Below are 20,321 nucleotides of genomic sequence, written 5' to 3'. Positions count from 1 at the left end.
AGCAATGAGACCAGTGGTCAGTTAATCTGTTTTTATTAGTATTAGTCAAGGAAAGAATGTTGGCTCCAATTCACATGCATGTCCAAAGAGCTTTGTCCAAGAAGGCAAGTGTGAAAAGATGGACATCAGGAACATGTCAGAAGACTTTTCCAAGATTCAGATTTACCAGGAAAGCTCAATAAAATTTTATTGCAGTAAAAATGTATGTAATGAAATCAGTGAAATAAAAACAAGTGATTTACTGCCAACTGTTGCTTTATTAGTAATCTAGATATTCCCATGGTGACATTTATTTCACTTGTCAGCACCCTGCTGGATCTATCTAATAGAATTGGATAGAGGAAACACCAATCACATAGAACATTAGTAAATCACAAAATAATGAATCAATATTTAACATTATTCATAAATTTTTATTGAACTTCAATTTTTCATGTGGATTCTGCTATAGTATTGCTCCAGGAGATTGGGAATATTGTAGTTATTTTATTAAACTAGTAATGCAGAAGACTGAGCTAAAAACCTGGAAACATGAGCTTGAATCCCAACATGGCTGCTGGGAAAGTCATATTCAGACAATAAATTAATCTCGAATAAAAAGTTAGTATTAATCATGGTGACTGATTAACTACCAGTTTGTTGAAAGAAAAACACCATTCAGTTCATTAATATCCTTCAGGGATTAATAAATACTCTTACAGCGATTGACTTTTAATTGTGTTGTCTGGCCAGTAACTCAGTTAAGGGTAATTGGAGATGGGCCTTTTTGGTATTGGTCTCATCCTATTACTGAATTAACAAAGTAACTAATGAGAAAAGAGGCAAGAGTTGACTATTTATTCTAAAAAGCAAAAGGAATTCATTTTCATCTAAATTGTGCAGGTAATTCCCAATTGGCAACAATTTATTGATATTTACTTGTGTCAATCTAATTATTAAGTACTTCTTAAAAATTGACTGATGATCTTCTTTTGATACTAAAGGTTGACTTTATTCCTTTCTGTGAATTATTTCCTAGCTCAAAGTTTTGCTGAACATAAATTTAAACTAAGTGACAAACAAGTATTCAATAAAAATGGTGGGAATTGGGCTGCTTACAAAGGAGTCAGGAATAGGAACCCAAAGTGACATTTTCCCTCCAGCAAAGGGAAGGGGTTAATGTTTTGGCTGAAATTATCTAATTCAGTAAAACAGGGGATTATATTTGAAGCTTCTCTCATCAGTAATAACAATGAAAGCAGAGTACCATCTACAAAATGCACTGTAACAATTTACCAAGCTTCCTTTGACAGCACCTTCCAAACAGGTGACCTCCATCACTTAGGACAAGGGCAACAGTGAACATAGAACATTACAGCGCAGTACAAGCCCTCCGGCCCTCGAAGTTGATCTCCACCTATAAGCTCCCCTCTGGGTTTGTCTTGGAATTATGTTCTTATTCTTTCACTACTTCTGAATCAAAACCATGGAAGTGACTCCCTAATAACACTGTGTGTGTGTACACACCAGAAGTGTGTAGCATTTCAAGAAGTGACTCATCACAACCTATCAAGAGCAAGTAGGGCAATAAATACTGGTTTAAGCAGAAGTTCTCACATTCCATGAAAGAAAAGGTGTCATCCTGTGGATAACGTGCTCTAACCTTCACAACATCACCTTTGTGTCAGTTTGGATCATGTGGTCAAGTTTATGGAGATAAGACCTGAACCTACAAACTTATGGATTAGAGCTCATAATGATACTGCTTCTTTTGTTGCTGTTTGTCTAGCCCGCAGACATGAAAGCTGACAGTACTACCTATATTGGGATTAGCTAATTTAGGACAAACCAATGAGACCTTGCTTGTAAGTATGGTTCTGGACCTAGGTCCTGACCCATTTACCCACTTCAAGTGGACTCTGTGGATCATTCTTGGATTGGAGCCAACTTTAATTTGTCTCAACACCGAAAGCAGTAGGAATCATAAGTTCAATCAAAATCCAGACAAGTCACAAACCTTGAACAGCAGTCTAGCCCTTCAATTTTACTATACTGTCAACTGTTTAATCTTTCATCTGATTCTATCATCTAAAGTGAATGTGAACAGTGCGTAGACAATTAAACATGCATTGAATTGGCATGTTGATCCTTTTCAAAGAACCTTTTGCGGTTAAACAATGAATGGGAAAATACGGGAGCCATTTGATGCCTTATTCCCTGATTAATACATTGTGTCATATTAAAGTCTGAAGCCCAATACAGATGGTCTCATAATAGTCTTCTGATTAGTATCACGGTATGTGATGCAACATGCATTATTTGTGGCTGTCTGTCAAATGAAGGAAACATAAAAGACACAGTAGAACAATCATTTGTATAAATATAAGAAGAGTCTTCTAGAATAGTTAATTAACTTGTGGGGATTTCCATCAATCCTACAGATATGGTCATGTTTGTGACTTTTGTCTACTCTCCCCCCCCTCTGTTGTGCACTGTTTTGGTCTTTACATAAAAGGATATGAAATAATGATTCATGATCTAACAGATACACACGTCACATGTGGTGAAACAAAGCCAACTGATGATTAACTATTGCGTTTGTGGAGTTGTTCCTAGCCAGACCAATTATTGAACACAAACGTAAGGATGTTACATTTCAGGATATTAGTGAGACCACATCTTGCATAGTTTTGGTCTCCTTATTTGAGGTAGGTCGGAGGGGTTTTACTGGGCTGATACCTAAAATCATTGAATTGCCTTATGAGGATATCCTGGACAGATTTAGCATGTTTACAGTGACATGTAGAAGGGTGAGAGGTGACTTGATTGAAGTGTATAAGATCTTGAATGATCTTGACAAGGTGGACATGGAAAAGGTGTTTCAGCATGTGGGTCAGTCCAGAAATATGGGGCACCCTTTTCAGACAGAGATGAGGAGAATTTTATTTCTCTCAGAGAGATGTTTCACTTTGGAAGTCTTTGCCTCTAAAGGCAGTGGAGGCAGGATCACTAAATGTTTTTAAAACACACATAAGTAGGTTCTTATTAGGCAAGGGGAATCAAAGGTTATTGGTGATGGATGGGAATGTGGCATTCAAAGCACAAGAAGAGAGGCTTGAGGAAGGATGCTAATGATTTGGAGTTTGTCAATACAAGTAGAATAGTCTACTTCTGTTTCAATACATATTGGAACATTACATGGAACTGTTTCTAAGTCTTTCCCATATATTAGTTCTATCTTATTTTAATTAAAATGAACAAGAAACAATTACAAATTATTTGTCATAGTTGGTATAAATTAGTTGAAATGCCAAATTACAATGGAAAAATTTCATACGTTTATAAGAATTTACAATAAATATTTTGTTTGTAAAGTTATTTTCCAGTCTTTACCAGCTGAAAGAGATAATGTTGTTCAGCACACATCCAATTCTTTTTAGCAGATTTTAAATTGACTGAATTAAATGTAGATATGTTATGGTTCTGTTCGCCGAGCTGGGAATTTATGTTGCAGACTTTTGTCCCCTGTCTAGGTGACATCCTCAGTGCTTGGGAGCCTCATGTGAAGCGCTTCTGTGATGTTTCCTCCGGCATTTATAGTGGTTTGAATCTGTCGCTTCCGGTTGTCAGTTCCAGCTGTTCCAACAAAGATGGCATACTCAAACTACTGGACCTGTGCCTCACAACACACTTCACATTCAACAACCAAATATATGAACAAATCAACAGCCCACCCATGGGCTCACCGATCTCTGGACTCATAGCAGAAGCGGTAATGCAAAGATTAGAACAAACAGTCTTCCCGCAAATTCAACCCAAACTCTGGGTCAGATATGTAGATGATACCTTTGTAATCATTAAAAACACAGAAATAGAGAACACACACCGGATCATCAACACCACACTCACAGGAATCCAATTCACTAGAGAGGAAGAAAAGGACAACCAATTCCCATTCCTAGACGTGATGGTACAGTGAACATCGAACAGAGAATTCACCACAAAGGTTTACAGGAAAGCCACACACACAGACCAAGTCCTCAACTATGAAAGCAACCACCCCAACACACACAAAAAAAGTTGCATCAAGAGGGGCACAACACACTGCAGTACACCAGAATTGCAAAAAGAGGAAGAAGAACACCTATACAATGTATTCGCCAAAAACGGATACCTCCGCAATTTCATCAACAGATGCCTAACGGAAAGACAACGGAATGAGGACATGCCACAACCCAAAGGACTAGCCACACTACCATACATCAAAAACATTTCTGAACTGACAGCCAGACTACTGCGACCACTAGGACTCATAACAGCACACAAACCAACAGCCACGCTCAGACAACAACTCACCAGAACGAAGGACCCGATACCCAGCATGAGCAAAACCAATGTAGTGTACAAAATCCCATGCAAGGACTGCACAAAACACTACATAGGACAAACAGGAAGACAGCTAACAATCCGCATCCATGAACACCAACTAGCCACGAAACGACACGACCAGCTATCCTTAGTAGCCACACACGCAGATGACAAGCAACATGAGTTCGACTGGGACAACACTACTATTATAGGACAAGCCAAACAGAGAACAGCCAAGGAATTCCTAGAGGCATGGCACTCATCCACAGATTCAATCAATAAGCACATCGACCTGGACCCAATATACCGACCACTGCAACGGACAGCTGGAACTGACAACCGGAAGCGGCAGATTCAAACCACTATAAATGCCGGAGGAAACATCACAGAAGCACTTCACATGAGGCTCCCAAGCACTGAGGATGTCACTTAGATAGGGGACGAAACGTCTGCAACACAAATTCCCAGCTTGGCGAACAGAACCACAACAATGAGCACCCAAGCTACAAATCTTCTCACAAACTTTAAATGTAGATATACTGGATAAAATTGCAATTTGCTCTGATAATTTAATTCTGTTTTCTATGCATTCAAATTTAGGTTTTGTAAAAATGGTAAAAGCAATACCACAAATTACTTTTCACGAAGATGATACATTTTACAATGAGATTTCCAGAATATGATGACAGGCCTTCATGAACAATAACTTCTCTCAAGAAGTAGAAGCTGAGCACCAGTAATTTGTCACTAATAAAATGGTAGTTCACTTACAATCAACATAACAAAATGAAATAACATGACAGTTCAATAATTGTCAGTGAGTTTTTAAAATTTGTTGCAATCACTATATTATACTATTTTTAATAGAGTTATACAGCATGGATATAAACCCTTTGGTCCAGCCAGTCCACGCCGACCATAATCCCAAAATAAACGAGCCCCACCTGCCTGCATGTGACCCATATCCCTCTAAACATTTCTTATTCATGTACTTATCCAAATGTTGTTTAAATGTTGTAACTGTAGCCATATCCACCACTGCCTCTGAAAGTTCATTCCACATATGAACCAATCTCTGTGTAAAAATGTTTGCCCCCATGTCTTTTTTAAATCTCTCCTCTCACTTAAAATATGCCTTCTAATCTTGAAACCCTCAAACATAGGGAAAGGACACCTGCCACTCACCTTATCTATACCCCTCATGATTTTATAAGGTCACCCCTTAACCTCCTACACTCCAGTGGAAAACATTTCAGCCTATCCAACCTTCCTTTATATTTCAAAAATTCCATACCTGGCAACAGCCTGGTAAATCTCCCCTGAACCATCTCCAGCTTGATAATATCTCTCCTGTAACAGGGCGACCAGATCTGGACATAGCACTCCAGAAGAGGCCTCAACAACATTTCAAAATAAATGTCAAAGTGTTTTCAATCAGAACATGGAAAACAGACTGGAATATTGTCATGGAACATTACTAAGATGCACAAGAACGACAGAATTATAGAAATTAAACAAAAGAAATGCGACTTGCACCAAGTTTCACTAAAAAGTCCCAGTGTGGCCTGAAAATGATGGCAGAGGTTAGAGCTCATCACTCAGCTTTAGAAATTTCAATTGATCTGACTTTCTGAATGTGTTACAGGTCCTGGGAAGTGGGGGAAATATTGAGGTAGGGAAGAAAGATGTAGGGCTGGGAGCAGCTCACAGTAAAAAGGGGTAAAAGGACAATAATGAGTTTTAATAAGCAAAAGTATGTACCTACAATCAGTAGATGGTGAACATGTAATACTTTGATTGGATAACACACTCAAACATGTAGCAATTTTGGATATTATGATCATGTGTACAGGTTTGAATATGACTGGATGAGAGTAATCGGCTCTAAATTAGAATGTAGAGTAGTGTAAATGTTGTTGGTTAGAGATAGGAATGTGTAAATGTGTAACACTTTTATTGGAAAACTGTTATCTGTAAAATAGCATAAAACCATTGTCTATTTCACAAATAACAGAGTTGTGTGCTAACTTTGAACAGAATACCTCCCATGCATGAATAACACTTAGACAAGATAACCAAAGTCTTGCTCAGTTTTTAAAGGATGAAAAGATTTAATATTTTATCTTTCAGTTTTATTGTGGAATCTGGCAGAGGTCTCACGCTATTTTACAAATATTACACAATTATATTTACAAATATTAATACAAATTAAATGCTACCTTATATGGCCGCTTGTTAGACCATAGAAAAATGTTTGCTACCTGACTGGTTAGGTTCTACAGTCAGCATGATGGTCTCCATTTTCAGATGGTGGGTGCCTTTTTGGGTGGGAATCCTGCACGATTAGAGATCACAAGTTTCCAATTTGATGACCAGCACACTTCCAGCAAAATGTGATGTGGATTCATTGGCTAATGACCTCTGAGGCATTTTGATGCATCTGATCAGGGGTTCTTGCGCAGTGGAATTTACTTTCAGAGTAACCTGGATCCTGATTTTATGCACATCCTCTATTAGTTTCTGAGACTGTACAGGTTGAATGTCCAAAGTTTGGAGTAATCCAAAATCAGCAAAGCCTCGATCTTAAAATTGTTCAATTTGTGACACTGTAGCTAATTGTTCTCAGTGCTGAAAATATAACCATTCACTATTCTCCGCATTTAAATATGGAACATTCCTGAAGATCTTCTGTTCAGTGAAGTATATGTCTCCCTATGAAAACTTTAAAATGTAGCTCCAACAAATAGAACCATCATGTTTAGAAAGACACAAGAGAAATGATCTAAAAGGCAAGGTAAATATTGTATTCTTGGCCAGAATTGGTAACCTATTCCATCTGTAATATTAGCCCCTTAGAGTTGGTGAGTTGGTGGAGTAGGCTTTAATGAATCAGTTAATATTTTCCTGTCCAACACTTTTCTATGTTTGGAAGGTCAGGATCAACCAGGTATTATTAGTAAATTCATGTCTAATCCATTTGTATGACATTCATTTCTGATCTTTTGAAACACAGATTGTTTTGAATCACAGTTCACTTAAAATATATGACCATTCACTAATACTGCCAACTTTATCTTCTGATGTTTGTAATGTTTAAAGCTTCAATTATTAGAGTGAGCAGATGAATAACACTATCATGGTATTTCCTTCTCACAAAGTAAGCTCAGGTGCTGAGCTGTTAGTAAGAAGACCACCTGTCCTGACCTCAGGATGTGTGAAAGGAAATCACAGCCAATGACAAACCTTTGAATAGTAAGCAACCCTGATGGAACCTCTTCATTCAGAGAGCAGCGGAATATGGGCCAGAATTTTACAGTCCTCCACTGGTGGATTAGGAAGTGGTGGGACTTGTAATATACAGTGTTTGTGGGTCTTTCCATCTTTCCACTGTCTCTGACCTATCAGGGTATGATTGGCCTAGGATGGCCCATTCATTCTCACTGCAATGGAGGCCCGTGAATGTCCAATTATTGACCGCCATTTTAATTAACAGCCTTTTCCTACTTGCTGAAGCTGATAGGAGATGTCGTAGGGACAGGTCACCATGCTCGGACACCGAATACAAAGTAGTCTCATTTCTGTTGATAAGCTAAGGAAGTGAGTAAAAAGTTGGCAGATAAAGCGTAATGTTGGAAAACATGTGATTGTTTGCATTGGAAGGGAGGAAAAAAGAATAGAATATTATTTAAATTGAGAAAAATTACAGAATATACAAATGGTCTTGGGGATACTTGTGTACAAAACACAGAAAGCTAGCACACGGGTGCAGCAGGAAAAATAGAAGGCTAATGGAAAGTTGGTCCTTATTTCAAGAGACTGGAGGATAAGAGTAGGAAAGTCTTACTGCAGCTCTACAAGGTGCTGGGGAGGCTACAGCTGGATTACTATGAGCAGTTTTAGACCTCTTGTTGGGGGAAAGATACTATTTCATTAGAAGCTGTTTAATGGAGGTTCAATAGGATGATCCCCAATATGGAGGGATTGTTTAATGTGCAAAGCTTGATCAGGTTAAGGCTCTACTCACTGGAATTTAGAAGAGAGGGAGGTGATCTCATTGAAACGTATAGGAATGTTAAGGGACTTGACAGGATAAATGCTGAGAAGTTGTTCCCTGTCATGGCAGAGGCTAGCACCACAGGGACACAGACTTAGAATTAAGGAGCACCAATTTAACATGGAAATGAGAATAATTTCTTCTTTCGGAGGGTTGTGAGTCTTTAGAATTCTTTGCCACAGAGAGCTGTGGGGCCAAAGTCCTTGTGTACATTGATCCATAGGGAATCAAGAGTTAGGATAAAAGGCAAGAATGTGGAAATAAGGAACATTGGATCAACTAAAATGATCCCATGAAATGGTAGAGAAGTTCGAGGGCTGAATGGCTGACTCCTGTTCCTATTTCTTAGGATCTCTCCTATCGACTCAAATGCTCACTTCACTTACATAGTGACCCAGGCAGTTAGAATCTCAGGACTGTCTGCAGTCCCAGTTCTAGAATCATAGAATCCTTACAGAATCATAGAATTACAGTGTGGAAACAGGCCCTATGGCCCAACAAGACCACACCAACCCTCTGAAGAGCAACCCACTTGGGCCCAGTCCCCCACCCTATTATCCTATATTTATCCCTGACTAATGCACCTAACCTATAAGTCCCTGAATACTCTGGGCAATTTAGCATGGCCAATTCATCAAACCTGCACATCTTTGGATTGTGGGAGGAAACTGGAGCACCTGAAGGAAACCCACACAGACACAAGAAGAATGTGCAAACTCCACACAGACAGTCGCCCGAGAGTGGAATCAAATGTGGGTCCCTGGCGATGTGAGGCAGCAGTGCCAACCACTGAGCCACCCATGCTGTCCCCTAGCCACTATTGCCACACGCACTGTTGGAATTACAGAACTGCCAGCCAATTAGATTAGTTGGCGAATCTCCAAGGTAGGAATTCCATCCAGGTGAGGCACTGAAGTTCCTCCCGGAGCCAGTCAGTGATCCTCGTAACCTTACATGGCTATCTGGCTGCTGTGATCAGTGAGGATGCATTCCATACTGAATCTTTGTTTGGTAATGTATGAAACTCCACCATCTGGAAAATTCTGCATATAGGATTTATTAATATTGGATGCAGTTAGTAGCCTATGTCTATTTAAGGAAAAGCTAGATAAGCATGAGGGGGAAAGAACGAAAAGAATATGTTACTGGAATGAGATATAGTAAGGTAAGCTCACAAAGCTGTTTGGAGCATAATTAGAGAAAGATGTAACTTCAAGGCTGGGGCGTAGGGGAACATTAGAGGAAGATTGGCTGCAGGACAAGAGGCAGGGTGGTAAGCATCAGAGAGAATTAAATGGATAATCTCAATTCCAGCATTAATATAGTCCATGAACTTCTCATATTTGTTGAAGCTAACTTTGGAAGAGACCCTGGAGAGGAATTTAAGAACTTTGCAGTGGCAATGAGAAGCTGGGATTACCTTTGTGTTCCAGCATGATCCTGGAATAATAGAATCAAACAATAGGATCCAAAGGGTCTGATGTTAACCAACCACGTCTGGAGATGAATGACGAAACTAATGGTCCATTGTAAACATTCATGTCAGCATTCCTTTGACTTCATCGAACAGAGATGAGGTATGTGGCAGAGGAAAGATCATGGGGCCATCAAAGATATATTCTTGAGTGTACTTCAGTGGGTTAGTAGCTGCATAAATGTCATGATGATTGGAAGGACAAAAGTTTAAAAAGTGAGGCATTGGAAGACACAGTTTTAAGAAATCAGGGAGAGTTTTTATTTACGATTGACAGAAGTGGAAGTATGGTTGAGAGGGAAAAAGGGAATGTGGGTGAAGCACAATATAAGGACCTACTCAAAGGTAGTCTAAACAATCATTAATACAATAGAAGAGGGAATAGACATGTTGGTGTGTGAGGGAGTTTATTTGACATTTGTGAATAAATAGATAATGCAACGCTGGTGAGATCTTAGAGCAGCCTAAAAATCTATTTAATACTCAGCTCAGTATGGAATAGCCTCAACTATTGGAATCCCCCTGAATAATAAATATTGAGTTCTAAGGTAGGGTCACAGGACTCAAAACGCGAACTCTGCTTTCCCTCCACAGGTGCTGCCGGTCTTGCTGAGTCTCTCTAGCATTTTGTGTTTTGGTTTTTACAGATCTCCAACATCTGTCCTTTTTGGTTTTATTTTAGATGTAGGGGGCCTTTTGTAGTTTGAATCAAAGGAAAATTGGTTACTATGACAGCATGAGTTTTGTTAAGCTCATTAGCAAAGATTGTGAGTCTTCTCTGCTGACTGGCAGTTGGATAGTATCTCAAGAATACAGGGATGAAGCATGTAATCAGCGGTGATTACATTATGACAGGGGCAATAACTACTGGAGGTTAGAGAGGAATAAAATTATCATGAGACTTTGACAGAGAAATAACACACTGTCATTTCAATTAGACCCTTGGTTGAACAGCAATGCTCTGAGCAAGATGGAAATTGGTCTGAAGTGATTGGATACCATAAGTAGTGAGAGCAGAGTATGGGTAGTGAGAGGGTAGAGGTAGGTTAGAGGTACACTAGTAGTTTCAGAAGACAAATAAATCAAGTGTGGGCTTTTAAAGAAAGGCGATAATTGTGCTTTTGAAAGCTTGGTAACAATACCAGAGGATGGAGGAAATGTAGTTCATGGGCCTTAAAGTGTCTCAAAATACTTTATATTCAATGAAATACTTCAAAGTGTAGTTACTATTGTAATGTAGAATATACAGTGGCCAATTTGTATACTACATCCCACAAATAGAGTCATAGAGATGTACAGCATGGAAACAGACCCTTCAGTCCAACCTGTCCACGCCGACCAGAAATCCCAACCCAATCTAGTCCCACCTGCCAGCACCCGGCCCATATCCCTCCAAACCCTTCCTATCATATACCCATCCAAATGCCTCTTAAATGTTGCAATTGTGCCAGCCTCCACCATATCCTCTGGCAGCTCATTCCATACACGTACCACCCTCTGCATGAAAAAGTTGCCCCTTAGGTTTCTTTTATATCTTTCCCCTCTCACCTTAAACCTATGCCCTCCAGTTCTGGACTCCCCGATCCCAGGGAAAAGACTTTGTTTATTTATCTTATCCATGCCCCGCATAATTTTGTAAACCTCTATAAGGTCACCCCTCAGCCTCCTACACTCCAGGGAAAACAGCCCCAGCCTATTCAGCCTTTCCCTATAGCTCAAATCCTCTAACCCTGGCAACATCCTTGTAAATCTTATCTGAACCCTTTTCAAGTTTCACAACATCTTTCCGATAGGAAGGAGACCAGAATTGCACAAAATAGTCCAACAGTGGCCTAACCAATGTCCTGTACAGCTGCAACATAACCTCCCAACCCATGTACTCAATACTCTGACCAATAAAGGAAAGCATACCAAACGCCTTCTTCACTATCCTATCTACCTGTGACTCCACTTTCAAGGAGCTATGAACCTGCACTCCAAAGTCTCTTTGTTCAGCAACAGTGCCTAGGACCTTACCATTAAGTGTATAAATCCTGCTAAGATTTGCTTTCCCAAAATGCAGCATCTCGCATTTATCTGAATTAAACTCCATCTGCCACTTCTCAGCCCATTGGCCCATCTGGTCAAGATCCTGTTGTAATCTGAGGTACCCTCTTCACTGTCCACTACACCTCCAATTTTGGTGTCAACTGCAAAATTACTAACTGTACCTCTTATGCTCGCATCCAAATATAAATGACAAAAAGTAGAGGGCCCAGCACTGATACTTGTGGTACTCCACTGGTCACAGGCCTCCAGTTTGAAAAACAACCTTCCGTCACCACCCTCTGTCTTCTACCTTTGAGTCAGTTCTGTATCCAAATGTCGAGTTCTCCCTGTATTCCATGAGATCTAACCTTGCTAATCAGTCTCCCATGGGGAACCTTGTCGAAAGCCTTACTGAAGTCCATATAGATCACATCTGCTGCTCTGCCCTCATCAACCTTCTTTATTACTTCTTCAAAAAATTCAATCAAGTTTGTGAGACATGATTTCCCATGCACAAAGCCATGTTGACTATCCCTAATCAATCCTTGCCTTTCCAAATACATGTACATCGTTTCCCTCAGGATTCCCTCCAACAACTTGACCACCACTGAGGTCAGGCTCACCGGTCTATAGGTCCCTGGTTTACCTTTACTGCCCTTCTTAAACAGTGGCACCACATTTGCCAACCTCCAGTCTTCTGGCACCTCACCTGTGACCATCGATGATACAAATATATCTCAGCAAGAGGCCCAGCAATCACTTTTCTAGTTTCCCACAGAGTTCTTAGGTATACTTGATCAGGTCCTAGGGATTTATCCACCTTTAACCATTTCAAGATATCCAGCACTTACTCCTCTGTACTCCGGACATTTTGTAAGATGTCACCATCTATTTCCCTACAGTCTATATCTTCCATATCCTTTTCCACAGTAAATACTGATGCAAAATATTCATTTAGTATCTCCCCCATTTTCTGTGGCTCCACATAAAGGCTGCCTTGCTGATATTTGAGAGGCCCTATTCTCTCCCTAGTTACCCTTTTGTCCTTAATACACTTGTAAAAACCGTTTGGATTCTCCTTAATTCTATTTGCCAATGCTATCTCACATACCCTTTTTGCCCTCCTGATTTCCCTCTTAAGTATACTCCTACTTTCTTTATACTCTTCTAAGGACCCTTTTTGCCCTCCTGATTTCCCCCTTAAGTATACTCCTACTTTCTTTATACTCTTCTAAGGATTCAGTTGATCTATCCTGTCTATACCTGACATATGCTTCCTTCTTTTTCTTAACCAAACCCTCAATTTCTTTAGTCATCCAGCATTCCCTATACCTACCAGCCTTCTCTTTCACCCTGACAGGAATATACTCTCTCTGGATTCTTGTTATCTCATTTCTGAAGTAAGTTGAAGTAAGTTAAAGTAAGTCTGCAAGTCACAAACCCCCAACACAGAAGTGAAAGAAGGCCAAAAACTTGCTTTGTAGAGAAAAGCTCCTCTGGAAAAATGAGACTGTAATTTATAACTCAAATTGAAAGTTTATTATCCATAGTCGTGCAGTTGTAAACTTTGTGGAGAGAAAAATGAGCCTGTTCTCTCAATACAATGATTTGACTTAACCTAATTACCTGTAGAAATGTTAGAGATGATGTTGACGTTTCACCATGAAGGACACAGCTCCTTCTTATATACTCCATCTGATTTTCCTTCAACTAACACAAAGTTTCAACTTTGGCAAGCACAGAAAACTTGACAGCACTAGGCAGACAACCACTGTACATTTCACCCCACTTCCTTTCCATGATTTGTCAATACATATGTCTGACCAAGATGTATCTCCATATTACCATTTACTGCCAAGCTATGTGTTGACTATTGATAATGCATAGGTGCATTATCAATAGTCATTGATAATGAATATTGATAACCCACTACCCCCTCCCATTTATCTCTCCACCCCCGAGACTCCCAGCCTCATTCCTGATGAAGGACTTTTGCCCAAAACATTGGTTTTCCTGCTCCTCGGATGCTGCCTGACCTGCTGTGCTTTTCCAGCACCACACTCTCGACTCTAATCTCAAGCATCTGCAGTCCTCACTTTTGCCTAGGTATTGACCTGTGTCCACTATGGCTTTAGTGCCATCCAAAGAGAAAGGGAAAAGGATGAGGAGGTCAATTTGAGGCAAGTGTTTGTTTATAAGTCTCAGAGGTGCTTTATATTCTGTGTACCTCCTGATAGCCCACAGCACATTCTCCTTTGTGGAATTTCTTTGTTGTCATCAGTCGTGTCTTGATATACAAACCTGACTCTCCAAAGCCACCAATCAGCTGGTGCTTTGTGCTAATTTCCTGTGGTCAGCTGACGGACAGAACGTGGATGAGGCCTGTGAGTTGGAATTGGCTTGGCCTCGATCTGTTGAGATCAATGGTGTCTTTTGGCCACCCAATGTCTGCTCCTCATTAAAATTTCTGGAGAAAACACTATTTTTCCTAATACAGGTAACAAAAAATCACCTCAAAGTCACAGACTTTGCTTTTGCCAAGAAGTCCACAGGAAGGCTAGGGTCACACCCAATGTCTCAACAGCATCCCACAGATTTTTTTACATCCTGGCAGCTGTCCACTCATTTCACAGTTATGCTCTGGAGCACTTACTATTATTTCAACCTTTCTGTGGATTTACTTTTGTGACTTTTCCTTATCCATGTATCATATTTTTATAATTGCTTCCATCTATTAACAATGAATATTGAAAGCTCTGCGGCAAATTCATCCAGGGTGTGGCAAGAGAAAAAATGGTCACTTTTACCTCTTGCGTGTTTGTCTGGATTTATTCCATGGATTAATAGGAACCAGGATTATTCCAATTTTTAAAATTAAATAATTAACTATAATTTCATAAATAAGGACATAATGTTCCGTGTAATAGTTTAAGGATATTTGCATTTATATTGAAGTTCGTGACCAGAATTGTAATCTGAATGTAATATCATTTAATTTTGATTTAGTCATTGAATGCATGCACTTGACTAATAGTGAAAACATTAAATTATAATGAGTTGACCCAGTTAAGCACATGACGTGAAATCAGGAATGCTAATTATAGTTTCATTACAAAAGTTCCGTTTGTTAACATAAATATGCAAGTCAGCTCCCCAGACATGTTGAACCCCCAAAAATGAGTGGAAGTGGATACACAGTTTCAAAAATCAGATCTTCAAGGATTGTATCAAGACTTGGACAATCTCTCAGCTTGAACTGATAAGTGGAAAGTAACATTTGCACTTGATGACAGCCAAGCATTGAACATCTCCAGCAAGAGATAAACTAAACATTGTCCCTTGGCATTCAGTGGTGTTTCCAACACTAAATCTCCCACTATCAACATCCTGGGAGCTACCGTTGACCAACGGTATAAACTGGAAAAGTCATATAGATGTTATTTATTTGCGTTATTTATTTGCTTGTGGGATGTGGGCATTGCTGACAGGGTCAGCATTTATTACCCATCCCTAGTTGTCCTTGAGAAGGTGTGGTGAGCTGCCATCTTGAACTGCCACAGTCCATGCACTGCAGGTAGACCCAGAAAGCCATTAGAGTGGAATTCTAGAATTTTGCCCCAGCAATGCTGAATGAATGGCAATATATTTCCAAGTCAGGATGGTGAGTGGCTTGGAGGAGGCTTGCAGGTAGTGTTGTTCCTACATATATATCTGCTGCCTTTGTCTTTCTAGGTGGCATTTGCTGCGGGTTTTGAAGGTGCTGTCTGAGGATCTTTGATGAGTTTCTGCAGCACATCTTTTGGATACCTTCCACCACTGAGCGTCAGTAGTGGAGGGAGTGAATGTTTATCGGTGTGATGCCAATTAAATGGGCAGATTTCTCCGGGATGGTGTCAAACTTCATAAGTGTTGGGGATGTACTCGTCCAGGCAAGTGAGAAATAGTCCATCATACTCCTGAATTGTGCCTGATGGACATGCTTAGGGAAGCCAGCACGTATGTTCCTTGCTGTAGGATTCCTAGCTTCCAACATGCACAAGTCAAGATCTGATGGAATATTTCCCAGTTGCCTGGATGGCTGCAGCTCCAACAACACTCAAGAAGCTTGACACCATCGAGGAGAAAGCAGCTCACTTGATTGGCATGACATCCACAGACATTCATTCCCTCCACCACTGACACTCAGTAGCTGCAGTGTGTACCGTTTATATGTTGTATGGCAGTAACTCACACAAAACTCCATCTACAGCACCTTTGAAAGCCATGACTTTTACCATGCAGAGGATATGGGTAGCAATGCATGGGAAAACTATCACCAGCAGCAATTCTCTTCCATGACAGACACTACCCTGAACCAAAACTATCTCACTTATCCTTCACTTTTCGCGGGTTTAAAACCCTGGAACTCCTTCACTATTAACACTGCCAGTGCAAACATAACCCAAGGACTGCAGCAGTACAGTTCACCACCATGTTCTCAAGGGCAGTTAGAGATGGATGACAAATGCTGGCCCAACCACTGATGCCCACATCCCATGAATGAATAAAATAAAAACAACCCAAACCAGCTTTAACTGAGGATTCAATGTGGGTTGGCAATAAGTCCTCCCAAGATCATTGTTATTTTACATGTGAGAATGAGGCTGCATTAATAATCTAATTTTACCTTTATTTCAGGTTGGTTGAGTTGTCCCAAGTGTTAGACATGCAGCAACTATATTGAGGAAGGGACTTGGCAGTTCTGCAGGAGATGAGTATCTTTACATTTACCTCCTGGATCCAGTGTCAATATTCTTGCCTGACGAGTCATGGTAATCCCTGCACCCGACCTTCTCATGAAGCCCTGGATCTCAAATCCACATCTGTTCTCCAACTGGAAACTTCCCCTCCCCTCTCCCAGATTCACTAGCTTAACCCCATCAGGTCTCCAAGCCACCCTCTTCTTCACCCTGGTACAGAACTATAATCCATTGCTTCTTTGCTGTACCACCAGGCCTTTGACTTCAAAACCCCACCAGGCCTCTGACCTCCACTAAGGAAGACCCCTGATCCATCCTCAGACACTTCTTAAACCCCATTACTCAGGCTCCTGTTCTCCCCCTATCCTTTCTTTCCAAATCTGTACTTACACATGCTTCAGTACTCTGATTGATCCTCAGAGTTTCCTTGGTTGTAGAGCTTCCCTCAAAACAGACTGATCACTTCTACCTGCCAATATACCTGGAATGGCCCCACTCTTACTCCATGATCACTTTCATTAGCTGGAAGAGATTTAGTTGATTCTGCAGCTTTAACATGTCAGCTCCCCAGCCAAGTGGAAGACAAGTCTGTCTCTTAGGTTAGTCTTCAGGTAGAAGCCAGTAGGTGATGAATCTACCCAGCGTGCTGGGGGTGTTTAGTGGTTGAGCTGAGCCGGCAGGGTAGAGAATCCTAATTCTTTACTGCCATCAGCTCTCTGCTAACTTCCAGTGGATCAATTAATGAAACAAAACTCAACCTCAACATGAGAGAATACAGCTTTACAAGGCTGCAAGAAATAAGAGAAGGAACATTGCTAAGCAGATCTATATATTACATATTAATTGAAATTTCAGAATGCCTAAGAAATGACAACAAATAATCATATGCTAAAATTAACAACTCCATCTAACCGAAAAGTCAAACCACTAGCTATAAAAATTGTTTCTCAGTATGAATTTCCACCACCCTTCAGAGATCAATTCTCATAAGTTAATAAAATTATAATTTTATAAAGAGCACAGACACCACAAAAATGTTGTTTTGCTGTTGCACTCTGCAAAAGAATTTAAATCCTATTCCTCACTCAGCTCAGACGAACACTAAAGTCTCCTTTTCTAAAACAATATTTTTTGACAATTTGCATTTACTTGAAGACAAAAGCTTCTAAAGATAATTTTTTGGAAAATACCTCAAAAGTTGCCAATGATAACAGACTTTGCTTCTGATGGAATTCACTGAGCACGAGCCAGGAGACTAATATTAATTGCATGGCATATTGGACTCTTCACTTCACAAGAACTTCAAAAAGACGTTGATTAACTGGAAATCACCTTTTTATAAGAACAGACCTGTGTTCAAATTTTATCGGAGGTCTGTTTGAAACAGCCACATTAGAGTCAGGTTTGGATATTTTTGTACTGTTGTTTGGCTACTCATCCTGCTTTTAATTTTAAGCAGTCAGTGTTTACATAAGGAGTTACCTCTCATTGGGATTTTGTTTTGACAAAGAACAGAAGCTAGCATAATGTTAAGTTATCAAGAATAGGCAATTGACACAAAGACAAGCTATGCTTTCACCTCTTCTTTTTTCAATTGAGTCCATTTTGATGACAGCACTTTAGAAAACCATCTAATTACAGTTCAGAGTCTTTTATCTACAAATAAGTCTAACATGAATAATGTTGTTTCCAAAAAAATGGACTACATGGTTTATTATCCCATCCAAACAAGAGGAAGAAAAATATTTAATTGTTACTCAAATATTTTAGCAATATAGAAGCAACTATCTTGTATCACGATTGCTATTGTAATTTGTTTTCTAGAAAAGAATTAGCCTTTTTTTATAACTAACCTGCACATTGCTAAATAACTCACTGTACCTGTTCCTGAAACCCTAATCCAGAACTTTGATATACCGGCAGACTTAATCGTTATTGCTTGGCCGAACTTCTATTCTCCCTAAAGGTGAACTTATCCAAAACTCTACCATCTGCATCCTGGCTCACACCAAGACTCATTCATTCATTCTCCCTGTGAACATTGCCCGACAATGGCTGCTGGCCTGATGCCTCAATTTTAAAGTTCTCCTCTTTGTTTTTCAGTCTTCCTTGGACTTCTGCCTCTCTACATCTGTAACTTGTACTACCTCAACAACTCTCTGAGATTTCCACGCTTGTTGAATTCTGGTCTGTTGCATATCCCTGATTTCAATTACTTCAAAATTTGGAACTTTGCCCTCCTCAGCTTAGACCTAATGCTGGAATCTCCGATCTAAACCTCTTAATCCCTCTACTCTTTTTTTCCTAGTAATACATTTCTTAAAATTTACCTATTTGGTTGATTAGTGACATCTCCAGTGGTGAGTCAGGTGCTGTGTAAATGTTGAGTAATGCCCCTGGGTTACGGAGACTGAAATGCTGTTTGGGGTACCTTTTAAATATGGTATCGAGAGGCTGGAGCCCAGAATGTTTCTGGTGGACTTTAAATTTCACCCCTGGCTGCCACTAAAATGTGGTGATTCACCCTAGCATGATTATGTAATGAACTGAAAAGAATATAATCACACAGGAAACCTGAGTGCAAGCCCTTCCTGTCTTTACACCCATCTCCACACTTCATCTTAAAGAAATAAAATTCCATTCATAGCCTCTGAACTAAAAAACTTCCTTTTTATTTTGTGAGACCTACTTCTCAAGAAATGGCCACGTGAGCAGTAGTTCTAATCTCAAGTGCTCACTTGGTTCTGATATGATTGTATCCCATTGCAACCAAGTCCAGAAGATGTATAAGTGTCTCATTTTACCCCTGAGGTTGGTCATAGTTGAACTTTTAAGAAGGATGTGATTTTTAAAAAAACATTCAGTATATATCTGACCATGTTATGCTTTGTGAAGAAATAAGCTAGCCTTGAGTTAACAAATATCAAAATTAGAATTCAGAGATGCCGGTGTTGGACTGGGGTGTACAAAGTTAAAAATCACACAACACCAGGTTATAGTCCAACACGTTTAATTGGAAGCACGCTAGCTTTCGGAGCAACGCTCCTTCATCAGGTGATTGATCAGGTAATCAAAATTAGAGCACAGCAGTTCAGGCAGCATCCAAGTAGCTTCGAAATCGACATTTCGGGCAAAAGCCATCTGATGAAGGGCTTTTGCCCGAAATGTCGATTTCGAAGCTACTTGGATGCTGCCTGAACTGCTGTGCTCTTCCAGCACCACTAATCCAGAATCTGATTTCCAGCATCTGCAGTCATTGTTTTTACCTAATCAAAATTAGAGGCAGAGTGCCTGCAGAGTGGAGAGATAAATGAGAGAGGGGGTGGGGGGCCCTCACATCATCACTGATGTCACATGCTAAGTGACTTCCGCCCCCCCCGAACTGCTGTATTTGCCACCACTTCCGCCCCCACCAATGCTACTCACCTGCATTCTGCTGACCTGCCCCCCACAGATCGTACTATCACCATCCCCGTCCCCCCCCCCAGAACCCTGAGGGCTACACCACCCCTGCTCATGACTCCACCTCCATTCTCCCTACCACTACGTCCACTCCAATTACAGGCTCCGCCCCCACACCCAGCTCCACACCTACACCAGGTCCTAGCTCCCAGCCCTGAGGGAGTTTTCACCATTCCCCCTGACCTCCCCCTCACTGAGGATGAACGATCAGTCCTCA

The sequence above is a fragment of the Chiloscyllium punctatum genome, chromosome 9, assembly GCF_047496795.1.
Source record: "Chiloscyllium punctatum isolate Juve2018m chromosome 9, sChiPun1.3, whole genome shotgun sequence".
In the NCBI taxonomy this organism is placed as follows: domain Eukaryota; kingdom Metazoa; phylum Chordata; class Chondrichthyes; order Orectolobiformes; family Hemiscylliidae; genus Chiloscyllium; species Chiloscyllium punctatum.
Note: the sequence above shows the minus strand (reverse complement) of the source record.